Source organism: Equus quagga, chromosome 1 (genome assembly GCF_021613505.1).
Source record: "Equus quagga isolate Etosha38 chromosome 1, UCLA_HA_Equagga_1.0, whole genome shotgun sequence".
Taxonomy (NCBI): Eukaryota; Metazoa; Chordata; class Mammalia; order Perissodactyla; family Equidae; genus Equus; species Equus quagga.
In genome coordinates, this window is record NC_060267.1 from 32,756,350 (window position 1) to 32,769,786 (window position 13,437).

At 40.5% G+C, this 13,437-nt stretch overlaps 1 protein-coding gene across 9 annotated transcripts in view; it reads right to left on the reverse strand.

The window, feature by feature from the left end:
• The window catches only part of PPFIBP1 (PPFIA binding protein 1), a 168,659-nt gene that overhangs the window by 106,126 nt on the left and 49,096 nt on the right, over nucleotides 1–13,437 (reverse strand). For all 9 annotated transcript variants that reach the window (XM_046657117.1, XM_046657176.1, XM_046657168.1 and 6 more), the window contains one exon: nucleotides 10,220–10,313. The gene's annotated coding sequence lies outside the window, so the exon portion shown is untranslated. The remainder of the gene's footprint in view (nucleotides 1–10,219; nucleotides 10,314–13,437) is intronic.

Genomic DNA, 13,437 nt, shown 5'->3' on the forward strand with positions numbered 1-13,437 from the left:
TAAACAAATGTACACACTCATATACACTAAACACTTTGCAGATAGTTCAGAAAGTTCAGAGACTCCCTGAATTCTACTCTTCAATCCCAGGCTCAAAACCCAAGTTCTTAAATAAGACTTCCTGGCTTCAAATCTTAGATTCACCACTTATTTGCTGTAGGTCCTGAGGAAGTTACTTAACTTCTCTGGGCTTTGCATTTTATCTATAAAATGCGATACTAATAGTACTAACCTCAAAGTGTCGTACTGGTGAGGAGTTAGCAAAAGCGCCTGGCACATAGCAAATGCTTACAAGTTTTAGCTGTTACTAGTTGCTGTCATGTACTTCCTTCGTTTTAAAGAGCCACATGTGGGGGCCGGCCCCCTGGCTAAATGGTCAAGATCGCGCACTCCACTTTGGCAGCCTGGGCTTTCGCTGGTTCAGATCCTGAACGTGGACACAGCACCGCTCATCAGACCATGCTGAGGCGGTGTCCCAAATAGCACAACCAGGACCCACAACTAAAATATACAACTATACACTGGGGGGCTTTGGGGAGAAGAAGAAGAAGAAGAAAAAGAAGAGATTGGCAACAGATGTAGCTCAAGGCCAATCTTTTAAAAAGAAATTTTAAAAATAAAAAAAAAAATTAGAAGCCACATGGCTCCTGGTGACTACAGAATTAAGTCCAAGCAAAGTGGCATTAAATCTCTTTATAATCGGATCCTCGTGTCCTTTTCCAGTCTTTTACAATGCTCCACCCTGCCCCTTAATGCTCCTTGTAGTACTTGTCCCCTGTTGTTGCTTCCTGTACTTTCCTGCCTCAGTGCCTTTGCCTATACTGTTCCCTCTCCTTGGAACTGCCCTAACCATGCTACTCCTTCAGTCTGCCCTGTGACCTACCTACTCCCAAATGTGCCCTTCCAGGCTCAGGTGAAATTTGAACTATTCTATGGAACTGAGAAAGCTGGAAATAATCTCACCTCCCCTTGTGCTACCATAACACTACCTGCAGTGAGCGCACATTTCATCCTGTTTTACAGAAATGTGCTCCCATGTCTTCCTCTGCCACTGGACAAAAGTGCCTTGTGTTCTGCTTATCGTTTCATGCCCCAAAGCCCTGGCCCAGTTCTTGTCCATAGCAGCTCCACGATAAATACTTGGTGAAATGAATGGTTAATCTGCAGGAAATAATTGAAACAGATAATATCTGAAATTGAGTGTCATTTCCTCTCATATAAAATTTAACCAGCTTCTACTTTAATTAAGTCTACTCCCTGATGTTTATATCAGGGGCCAGGGAGCATGCCATAGTGTAGATGTTTCCGGAGTGGAAAAGCCCAGTTTTGTACGACGACAAAGCAAGTTAACAAAAGAACAGTCATATCTTTCTACTTGTCTGAGTAGAAACCGATATTCTATCCTCTCTCTTTCATTTAAAAGTATTTTTCTAAAAGCCTTTGTATTTCCAAATCCTCCAGATAATGTTTAGATTCATTCACTCACTCAAATACGTTTACTGAACATTAATATGCCAGAGGCTGTGCACAAAGATGAGGCTATGGATCTCTCCCTTGAAGAGCTCATACCTGGGGGTGTGGAGAAGGGCATCCTGCCAGACACAGCACAGAGGCTGTAATCTAAGCTAGAGCTCAAAGGAAGAGCTGGGAGAAGGAGCAGACAACTCTGACAGAGGGAACAGCCTATGCAAAGGCCAGAAGTCCTAAAACGCATGCTTGGGAAACAGTGAAAAGTCCAGTATAGCTTGAGCACAGGGCATATTTCAGTGCAATGGTAAGAGAGCAAAGTCTGAAGGGGAGGGGTGGAGCCAGATTGCTAAGGACTTTTGAATTGTATCTTATGGGGAGAATGGAGCTTTTGAATCAAGAGATTGAAATCATCAAGTCCGTGTTCTAGAGAGAAGTTTCTAATAACAGCATATGAGTGGGACTGAAGTGGAGAGAAGTTGGTAGAAGGAATATTAGAGAAAAAAAAAATAACTGCCAGCCAGGCTCCATGGTGAGATAGAAGGAGGAGGCAAATGCAGAGCTAGCCCTTGAGTGGTTTTCTCAATATGGTTGGTGGTACTCCTGTTCCATCCTCAGGCCCAGCTGCAATACCCTCCATGCTAGACCAGCTCCAAGACACTACTGTTTCTGACAACCAGTAACCATTTACATGAGTCAATTTAATGAACACAGTGGACAGGAAATTATCCAAGCTGAAAAGTTGCATCTGACTCCCAAGGTGCTCTGAAGCAGACTGTTGGGTAGCACTGAGCAGATGTCTCCTTGCTCTTTCTTTCATTCGTTTATTCAGTGTTCACACACACTGAGGTCTCACTATGTGCTGGCCATTATTACCCTTCATGCCAAGGAAATGGGAATACACAAGACATTGTTCCTATTCTCTAGATGTTCAAAGCCCGGCAGAGGTGTTGTCATTTGTTCAACAACAGAAATTACTAAGTGGGCATGTTCTCCTTGATGGTCTTCATCTTACATAAGGCTGTTTAAAAATGTGATCTGGGGGCCGGCCTGGTGGTGTAGCAGTTAAGTTCGCATGCTCTGCTTCGGCAGCCCAGAGTTCACTGGTTCGGATCCCCGGCACAGACCTACGCACCACTTATCAAGCCGTGCTGTGGCAGGTGTTCCACATATAAAGTAGAGGAAGATGGGCACAGATGTTAGTTCAGGGCCAATCTTCCTCAGCAAAAAGAGGAGGATTGGTGGTGGATGTCAGCTCAGGGCTAATCTTCCTTAAAAAAAAATAATAATCATAAGTGATCTGGATATTGGTCACCATACCAATGTGTAACTCATTTTTACCTTAAATGATTGGTTTTCTACATGAACTATAGAGCTGGACTGGGTGTGTGTGTTGGGGGGGCGGGTCCTGCCACAATAATTGGGATTACTTTGCTTATACACAGTAGATATTTGTGAATTTGCCCACTCACTAAAATTTACTTATAACTCCAAAATCAATATTAGTGGTGCTTTCCTGGTCGTTCATGGACAAGCACAGAGCAGCAAAAACCCTGAGTCACCTGTGTGCAAGGTCCCAGCTGCAGTCAAACAGGCGATGCTGTGCCTTCTTGTTTCAGCTCAGCTTTCAGACTATAAACAAGTGTCCTTTTCGCAGTCTATTCTGTGCCACATTTTTGTGCTTTTTGTTGGTGATTTCAATGTTTAAAATGGCCCCCAAGCATAGGGCTGAAGTGCTGTCTAGTGTTCCAAGTGCAAGAAGGCTGTGATGTGCCTTGTGGAGAAAATGCATGTGTTAGATAACCTTTGTTCAGCCGTGAGTTATGGTGCTGTTGGTGGTGAGTTCAATGCTAACGAATCAACAACGAATGCTAAATAAAGTGCCTTCAAATAAAAACAAGGTCATGCATTGATCAGTTGAGAAAATGTTGTGACCAGGGGTTCACAGGAACCTAAACCTGTACTTCCCTGAGGTGCAATGGCTCAGTAGTCACTAACTCAGTGTTCCTGGTGACTTTATAGAATGTTAACTACCGTGACTAACAAGAATCGACAGCATTAGATCAGGTAGAGAGTGCAAAGAACCAGCTGTAACACACTGATTTTTTTTTTCAGCTCTACTTTCTGAAGCTTCAGCAGGGCCACAAAGCAAGGAAACAGAAATCACTTGCTGGATCCTGCAACACTTGGGTAGAATTAGTTGGTATTTTCTGTCCCTCTAGAATCACTCAGACGCAGTGTCACAGAGAAATGCTTGCTGTTTGGGGGCTAACAAGAGGAGGAAGGAGAAGGGGTCAAAAGGCCAGGGCGTGCTATGGGTCTACATAAATAGGTGTCTTGGAGTGCCACCGTTTTCTCTTGGGAGAAGTCTTATGCTTGAAGGCCTGATACTCCTTGAAGGCCACTTATTTTCTGCTTGATAGTTGGTCTTTTGACGACTCCAACAACACAGGAGGCCCAATCTGGGTGAAAACCCTCTAAAACAGGTGTTCTATGCCACATCTCAGGCCAGACCAATTTAGACCCTAAAGAACCAAAAAGCCCACTTTTTAGGTAAATAATCCATTCTTTAATTTCTAAAAAGTGATAAACAGTAAGATAATTTAAGTCCCACCAAATTATCCAAAACTGTTGAGAATGCCCCAGAATCCATGTTTCCCTTTGTAAAAGCTAACCTCCCCAAGCAGGAAAGGACTTACAGACATCAGCGTATTAGCAGCCAGCTTTCCTGCTCCAGGAATTCCACACATCAGAACCAGAGGCATTACTGGAAAGTTCCATCCTGTCTGCTTGACTCTCTCCCAAGGTGAGATAGTCTTTGTTGAACAAAACAGTCCTCCAAGAACAGATCTGTTGAGAAGCTTCCAAGCAAGATGAGATGCCAAGGCAAGGAGGAGCACCAGCTAACCAGAAATCAAGGGCAAGAAAAGCTGGATCCAAAATAAACATAGTACAAAATGCCCAGAATAGCCCAGAAAGACAGCTGATGACCTTTTCTTCTAAAACCTCTTAATATCACGATATCAAATGGCACAAGTATCTAAAGCAGAACACATAATTACCACCACAAAGGGAAAGGAATAAAGTAAAAACAAACATACCGACAAGAAAAGCTGATGGTACAACAACAACGTGTGCTTTGAAACATAAACTAAAACACAGAAGACAAATACAATTATTGTACGGTACTTAGGAGTCCGTCGTTGGTGAGGGAGTATACCTCAGTCTAAGGTAACAGTCACAGGAAGCTGTCAAGGCTATCTCAAGCTCTGTAAACTACCATAATTTCTAAAGAGAGAGCATATATTATTTCTTGCCTAAAGACTAAAGGAATCCTGCTACAATGGCTGCAAATTGCCACACGTCTCAGTTAAGTCTCTGCTTGGTGGAACCAGCTCTGGGCTGTGATTTGAGGAGAGGACAACGTTATGGTATACAAGGAACACAGAACACAGCCTGGGGACCCAACCTCATGTCTTTGATTATGATGCCTTGAGCATCATAAGCCTTGAGCTGCTGCTAAATAATGGATTTAAGAACTATGGAAATCCCTTCTCCCAATTCACTCTCGAAGTGATAGAGAGCCTTGGCTAATTGAAATTCTGGTGCCAGAACCCTGCTTTCTCAAAAACAGGATAATATGAAACCACAGATCTACTGAGTCAAAATTCCCTTGGATCCTCTTTCTCCTTTCCTGCTGAGACTACATACCTGAGAGCCATCAGAGATGCTAAGTCCTCCTAATTAAATGTATAAATGCATGGCAACTTGGGAGAAAAACATCACCTGTCCAGTTACAGAGCCAGCACATGCTCATACGCACAGCCCCCTCATATTTTGATTATTTATTTGCTAAATGTGTAAACTTTTCCTTTCTCTCCATCTACAGTTACACACTTGCATACCTATACTAAGGAGAAAGAAAAATCAAAGTCTCTGACTGCCAGTTTCCTAAGAGGTAAGGAAAAACAGAGCAACCGAGAATGAAGACTGCTATGGCTTTGTCAAGTTGAGCAAATAGCTTTGAGCAGCCCTGAAATTCCATCCACACTCTCACACACACAAGAAACGTCTGCTTGACGGAATAGTTCTAAAAGCCCAACTAAATCTCCCTTTGACCGTAAAAGTGATCCTCAATATTTGGTAAGAGGGAGAGATTCCTAGAGGAAAAGAAAAAAGGGAAGGAAAATCTTTTGTAAGTTTCATGAAGAAAAGAAATTCGTTCATGTGTTATCTCAAGTTATAAGGAAGTGACGACGCACAAGACAAACCACCTATGTGACAGACGAGTCCAAGTAATATTGCCATCCCCAAGCAGTAGAATGTTTAAGATGAAATGCCTAGAATAAAGAATGTTTGATCCACAAAAGACAGGAGATAGAAAACTTCAAATTCCATACAACAATTGAAGTGATAAAGACTTTAAGAAGGATATGAAGAAAAGGGTACAAAGAGACAGAGCTATGGTGTATGCTTTTCTTTGGGGATGACATTATATCTCACGGCTACAAATTGCCTCCTTAGAAACCACTACATGACAAGGTGGAGTGATTATGTAGGCAGCCTGAGTAACGGCCTGCCCCATCCCATGGCCTTCCACCACCTGATGAAGAGAAGGGAGGAATGAAGCCAGACAAGAGGCCCCACCTCATTCTTGTGCCTGGGTCCATTCAGCCTCAAAAGCAGTATTACCAGATAGCTTTCACCACCATCATCCATGATCTCAAGAATCACACACACTGGAGAGACTAGGGTGTTGCCTACACTCTGAGGCAAATATTTCTTCTATTTGCCAAATATCACAACATCTACATAAGTGAAAGTACAAATATTCCAAAGTTTTTAGTTTACTTTAATTCTTTCCTCTGTATCCTCCTGCATCAGCTTCATGCAGATACCCCTGAGTACAAGAGAACAGAGGTCAGAACTTAAAGTAATTACTAAGTGATAACACCATTTAGTAGGATTTATTCTTATTTTATTAATTCAGTTTAAGCCAATGTTTAATTTAATTTCAATGCTAATTTTTAAATATTGCTTTGTAATAAATATTTTCTTCAACATCTGGAACAAAACAAACTCGCATTTTATTTGGGACACTCCCAGCTGTGTGACTGTAATGTGGGAACTGAGAATTTAAATAGAGACAGGAGATAAGGCCAAAAGCAGCTTTCATAATCCAGCTATGCCATATATTTCAACACAATGTCTTCAATATTTATTTATGTAGTTTAGACATAAATATACACATCCTTTAACTAATAGAGCAAGTGTTTTAGAGCTGGTTAAAGTCAACGTAGGTGTGAAAATGAATTAGTACACACTCACATAGCCTTAAACCAGTCACAACAGTCTGGTCATTTGGTTTTTTCCTGCTGTAGACATTAACTATTTTTGTGAATTTAGGTCATATCTTAAAACTTCTCCTTCCCCACTATCGTAAGTACCAAAATCTGCTTTCACAAGAACTTTTGACCTGGGAGGAATCTGGGAAAGAACCTAGCATGTAGAAAAATACAAACAAACCCCAAACTAGGTATTATACTTAGAGGATTCAGAGAAACCTCCTCTCTCTCAAAGTCCCAATGGAAACTAACTTCCTGATTTTACAGATGAGGAAGCTGAGGCCCAAGATAAATGATAAACCTGACGTTCCACGGCTAGTTGGTGTGGAGACGTCAGAATTAGAATTTCACAGTCTAGGGCCAAATGTTCTCTTTGCCTCAAGTCACACTAAAAGTTTCCTTCCTAGAACACTAGGCTATTCATTTGTTAGATCATAATCTCATCAAGGGCAAAATCAAGCTTAATCTACACCATGCGCCCCAATAGCTAGTTCAGAATTCGCTAACAGGTGGAAAGACATCACCGACCACCGACAGCAGGAATGGATACCCTATAGTGGCTGTGGCCTGTACTCATTCATCCTCACAGCCTCGCACCAGAGCCCCCTGGTAAATAAGGATGCTGGCTTGCAAAATGCCTGGCAAGAGTTGAGAGTGTAATATGTAAAATCATAGTTTTTCTTTGTGCAAAATAACCCAACTTTCCTGCTAATCTCAGCTCCACTGGCCTCTTCTTGAACTAACCAAGGAAAGCAGTTCCAACAACCAAGAGTGTCATCACTGACTCACGCTGGGGAGGGACACGCCATGGACAAAAGTTTCCCTTCATGCTTCCTCTGAGTTTCAGTTTAAGGTGAGGCAAGCAAGGAAATATTTTTGTTATTGTTCACCATACTTAAAAAAGAAACTAGTCTTGTATTTTTTTAACTAAATGATCTGAAAACTCCTGTAAAATAACAGATACAGAGTCAAACAGGTAATATTAGGAATAATAAAATCAGAAAAATAATAAGAACAATGGCTATTATTTTTGGTGCCAGTGCTATGCAACCAGAAGCACAGTGCTGACACTATTGCAGTAAATTGTCACAGCAAATCCATTAGGTGGGCATATTAATATCCCCATTTTACAGATGAAGAAACTAACCCAGAGGAATCACGGGAAAAGAAGGTGGTGGAGCTGTGATCAATGCAGAATGGTCTCACAGCAAAGCCCACATGCCCACACTCCGTATTTGTTTGAAAAATAGATTTTTTTTTCCTAGTTTGGTAATTTTATTGATTAAGTTCATTTTTGCCTCCAGACTCATACACTAGGGACTGGTTTTTCAAAGCTTCCTTAAAAAAAAATGTTAGACCTAATAAATTTATTCAGAAAACACTTTGAGAGCTCCTCTAAGTCTGGTCGCTCAGGTCAATTTTTATTTCTCTATTCATCTCTCTAGACTCTTCAGGTCTCATAAGCTGATTCTTCTTCCCCTGGGTTGTCACTCTTCCAGGCTCTTGATCTGGCTGGTGACATTCTAGGGCAGCCCAGGCAAACCTCTCTTTGGATGTATTTTCTCTTCCTCTCTGTAATCCCTTCTGGAACCCAACCAAGGCCCTTCTCTGCCAAGGGAGCAAGCCTTACCACATCACACGCGTATTAGAGAGAGCTTCCACCCGGCCACACCCCTGAGAGCAATCGACGAAAACGTCTTCATCTGTTACTGACCAGCATGCTTAGAACATCTTACTAAAAACGACAAATCACCCGGCTACCTAAATTCAACTTGGCTGCCTTCAAAGACCTTTATTTCAACATCACTTCACAGAGTTGCTGAATCTAAATTACTGAGTGGTCCCTGAGCAAATAAAATATGATCATCACCAAAAGATACACACAAAAATATTCATTGGAGCACTATTTGTAACACATCCAAACAGGAAACTACTGAAACGTCCAGCAACCATAAAGAGACAAACAAGTGAATACCACGCTAACAAGGAAAATGAAAAAATAAACTACATGCAATAGCATGGATGAATTTCACAAACACAATAAGCAAAATAGGCCAGACACAAAAGAATATATACTGTATGATTCCATTTACATAAATTTTTAAAATAGGTAAAACTAATCAAAGGCATTGGAAATCAGGAAATTGGTTATTCCTGGGAACATCAGGGGAGGGTTCTGGGGTGCTGGTAATTTTCTGTTAATCTGGGCACTGTTACACAGGAGTGTCCACTTTGTGACCATCATTCCATCAAGCCTCCACTTATGACTTGTGTACTTTCCTCTCTCTATAGGATACCTCAATAAAAAGCTGACTGAAAGAGACCCTGGTGGACATCTGGTCTGCTCTCCTTAGTGGGCATAAAAGTAACTGTTTCCCGTGAAGGTTAAATATCTCAAAGACACAAAGGAAATCCATGGAAAGGCTGCAACTGGACATTAGATCTCTTAACTCCCCACCCAGGTACCAAAGTGACCTCTCAAACGTGGAAGGATGTTTCTCTAACTTCCTTCCTTGTGGTGACTACAGCCAAGGTTTAGAAGGATTAGGATCACATTCCTATTAAGAACACAACCCAGAAGGTTCCGGTCTCCTACCAACAGCCGTGACAGGAAGACCATTTAAACATATTTAGGAAATGGCAAATCAGAAAAAGTCGGTCAGTGCTGTGTTCACACACAAGCTTCTGCCAGTTACTGTGTGATTGTCTTCATGCTCCGTACCTCTCTCTCAACCTCAATATCCCCATCTAGATCACCAAAATATTAATTCCTACTTTGCAAGGTTGCCATAGGGATAGTATAAGGTAATATTGTCACACCAGTGCCTGGCACATGGTAAACACTCAGAAAAAGTATTCTCGAATGAATATTAAATGAATTGAATTAGTCCAGTGCTTTTCCCTTAGTAGACATTCAATAAATAGTTAAGTGTTATTATTACTGAGCAAGAGAAACAGAGAGGAAAGGATGAAATAAGCTTAGATGAAAATACGTCATTTTTCTAAGCCTATGGGGTCATCAGTGGGTCAACCAACAATTCTCAGTGGTTTAGATGGGGCACTGAAATGGGCTGTGGGACAAAGATCAATAAAGGATTTGAGAAAAGAGCAGTGCTTTTTATGTGCTTTTCTGTGTGTTTTTTTTCTTGGTGCGAAATAAAGATTTGCTCATTGACTGCCACAACATGCCTAAATTCTAGTCACCTATCTTAGTCATATTACTTTTAGAATTAAAAAATTTTTAAAGAGGCGGGTGGGTCATAAATTCTCATAGACTTAATGAGTAGACTGACATAGTCAAGTAACTTTACTACTGGGAAAAAATTGACACACTGAGGATATGGAAAGGTAATTGCAGGCTTTAAAGATGTCAGGAATGAACAACGGAGAGGAGTGAATTTACTTACATTTAAAGAAAACAAGATTAATACAGATTTTTTCTTCAGCTCTTCAAACCTTGCATGTATTCCTTAGCAAACTGATCCATAAAGTTCTTTTATACTGAAAAGAAACAAATATAAAAAAGATAAATTAAAACTGATTTCAAATAATAGCACACCAGAAAAAAATAAAAGCTATAGAGGGTAAATTACTGTAGAAGCAAAGAACATCAAACCATATAACACGTGTGTGATTATAAACAGGAAAATGTGTTAAGGACCAAGAGGTTTAAGTGACTGACTTCCTTCCGTATCTCCTTCCCTCGTTCCCTCCTCTTCCTCCCTCCCCTCCAGCCAGTGCTCCCTCCCTCGCTTTCTTCCTTACTCCTTCAGTTGCTGAACAACCTGTAATATCCCTTGAAGCCTGAGTTTCTGCACAAAACCACCACCATTATTTTTTACAGCGCAAAGTATCCGTCACAGGTTAGGTACTTTATGAACATTTGTTGAGTAAGTGAATGAACCACAGTTTTACAATATTTAGTTGTTAAGCTTAAAAAAATAAGAAAATTCATTATTTTCTTGTCCAATGAGAACAATATGCAGACAATAGGGGAAACATATACACTGTTTTTTAGATTTGCAATTCTGATTGATTCCCTTATCTCTTTTGTATAACACATACCTAGGAAAAAATCCTAGTAGTACACATATGGGCATATATATTCTCACCATTACAGTAATAAAAAAGTTTTCTTAGTGAAAGAATATTTAGGAATAGTATAAGTTCCTTTTGAGGGGCTCACTCTACAAATACTTCATAACTATCTCCATCCAAATGAGAAGGCAAAGCATTTCCAAGTTAAATAGTAGACATGTTACCTCACATGTGTTTTTCAAATGTATATATAATCGGCACCAGGCCCAGACAAAATTACGAAGTAGGAGTGTAGCTGCTTCCTTCTATCTGCCCTTTTGAGGAGTTAGTGACCCCAGATGTTTAATTAAGTAGGAAAGCAAGAGGATCAGCTCTAAGATTCCAACAACTTAATGGATATCTTTCCTGAGGGCATTTCCATTTAAAAAAGAGCTTCAGAAGAGGCAGGTGCTTAACAATGAAATAAAATGCATTAGTGACCACGGAATTTCAGGCATGAATAGGGGATAGAGGTTGTCTTGAAGGAATTTCTCAACTCAGGTAAGCACCTCTCCATTCAGCCTCCCCTAAAGATGGTTTCATATGTGACCCATATATATACACACCAATCCAGGTAGATTTTAAGCAATTAATGATGCACACATAGGCAAACTCAATTTTAAGACTAGCATATGCTCCAAAAGTAAATAGTTATACTAATCAGCAGTTTTCAAAATAAGTGTCTAGGAACCCTACCCCCGAGGCAAGAGTGACTCAATGTGTGAAAGTGGGCAGAACAATTTCACCTTTATCTGTTTTCTACTTTGATCCAAAAATTAGTTGGAGAAGTAATTCCTTAAGCTGCTTATAAAAGGGTTGAAACTAAATGATGACTACATTAAAAGCTAGTACAGAAAATCCAATGAGTTCATAACATAGCTGATCTACAACAATAATCACCCCAAAATCCAACCACCATCTCTAGCAGGGCCTTTATGGGAAAATGTGAGTTCCAGCCTGGGTCCCAGAGCACAGGTCAGCCTGGGCCGGAGCAGGCAGGAGCCAGGTCTTCTCTTCCTGCCTAGCCAGTGCCTTCATCTCCCGCCCTGGAACAAACAGCAGAAGGAAGGACACCTACACCGCCACGAGGACTGAACCAACAGTGAGGGGACAAGACTAAGGCGGGGAGATCCTGTGGATATTCCAGAGGTGGGGGAATGGGGAGCTCCAGCAGGGAGCAAGACAGAGTGGTTTCTGTGTGTCACTCACTTCCCCAGACCCTGTCCCAATCCCCATCAGCCTCCTCGCTAGAAATTGCATGGACAAGGTTCAGATACTTCACATCGGTCAGGGCCTCTCAGATGGGAATGAGGAAGGAGAAAAGCAGTGGAATAGTGTAAAGAAGAAGAAAATATACCTACATTATGTAAGACTCAATTCAAAATAACACGTAAAATTAAAAAAAAAAAAATTAAAGAGAATTATAAGAAAGCATTGCCTGAACTTGCTCCAGAGAAATTCCTTTTAACTAAGAGGCCCTGAGTATATTCAATCTCGCCCTCAGCACAGAGCTCTGATTATTTGGCCCGACCAGGACTAAAATAAAACATTTATAAACATGTACCATTAGATTTTTTGAGTTTCCATCACGAGCCTTGTTTAAGTAAGTCAAAGATGTCTTTTGTTATACAGTTTTGATCGAATGCAAGAGACTTTAGTCATTTCCTCAGAAACAGACGTAGCTATAAATATGAACTAACCAACAGTCAGCTGCTCAAAAAAAGGCTTGCTGAGAAGTTTAATTTAAAAACAAGAACACATTATTAGATTGAAAAGTAAGACATAAAAAATCCAAGCCCATGCAAACAACATTCCTAGCAGAAAAATTCTTAGTGTAATGACAAGGATAATTACAAATAACTTTTCCTTTGACTCACAAACCTTTCCTATAGAGATTACAGAAAAACAAAAAAGTCTGTATTTCTGTCCATTTAACAAAACAAACCCTTAACATCCTGCCCAAATCTCAGATTTCATATTCCAAGAAAACCCTCCAAACCGTCAAGTAAGTGACTTCTTTATATCCCTTTGAGACAGAAAACACACTTATCCCTATGGCTTATTTTCTAAATCTCTTTGATATTCTAAAGCACGACCGTCCTAACTGAGAGTAGACATAATCATTAGGAAGAGAAGTTATTGTTTATTATAATAATGCCATATTTCATACCTTAAAACTGAATAGAATCTAAAGTCTCCATTCAGGGACGACTTAAGTGTCTAAAGTGGGAGTCTGTACAGAGGACAAATATGGCCTGCCACCTGTTTTTGTAAATAAAGCTTTATGGGAACACAGCCATGCCCATTTGTTTATAAACTGTCTATGGCTGCTTTTGCAAGACACAACGACAGAGTTGAGCAGTTCTAAGAGAAACTATAAGGCCTGTGAAGTATAAAATATTTATTATCTGATCTGACCCCTTAAGAAAAAGTTTGCTGACCTCTAGTCTAGGAAACAGCTACCTCAGCGGACTAAATCTTGAAATAAACACTAATCCTAGTGTAGTCATCTTGCTGGATAACTACCTAAATCACTTGAACTTCAGCT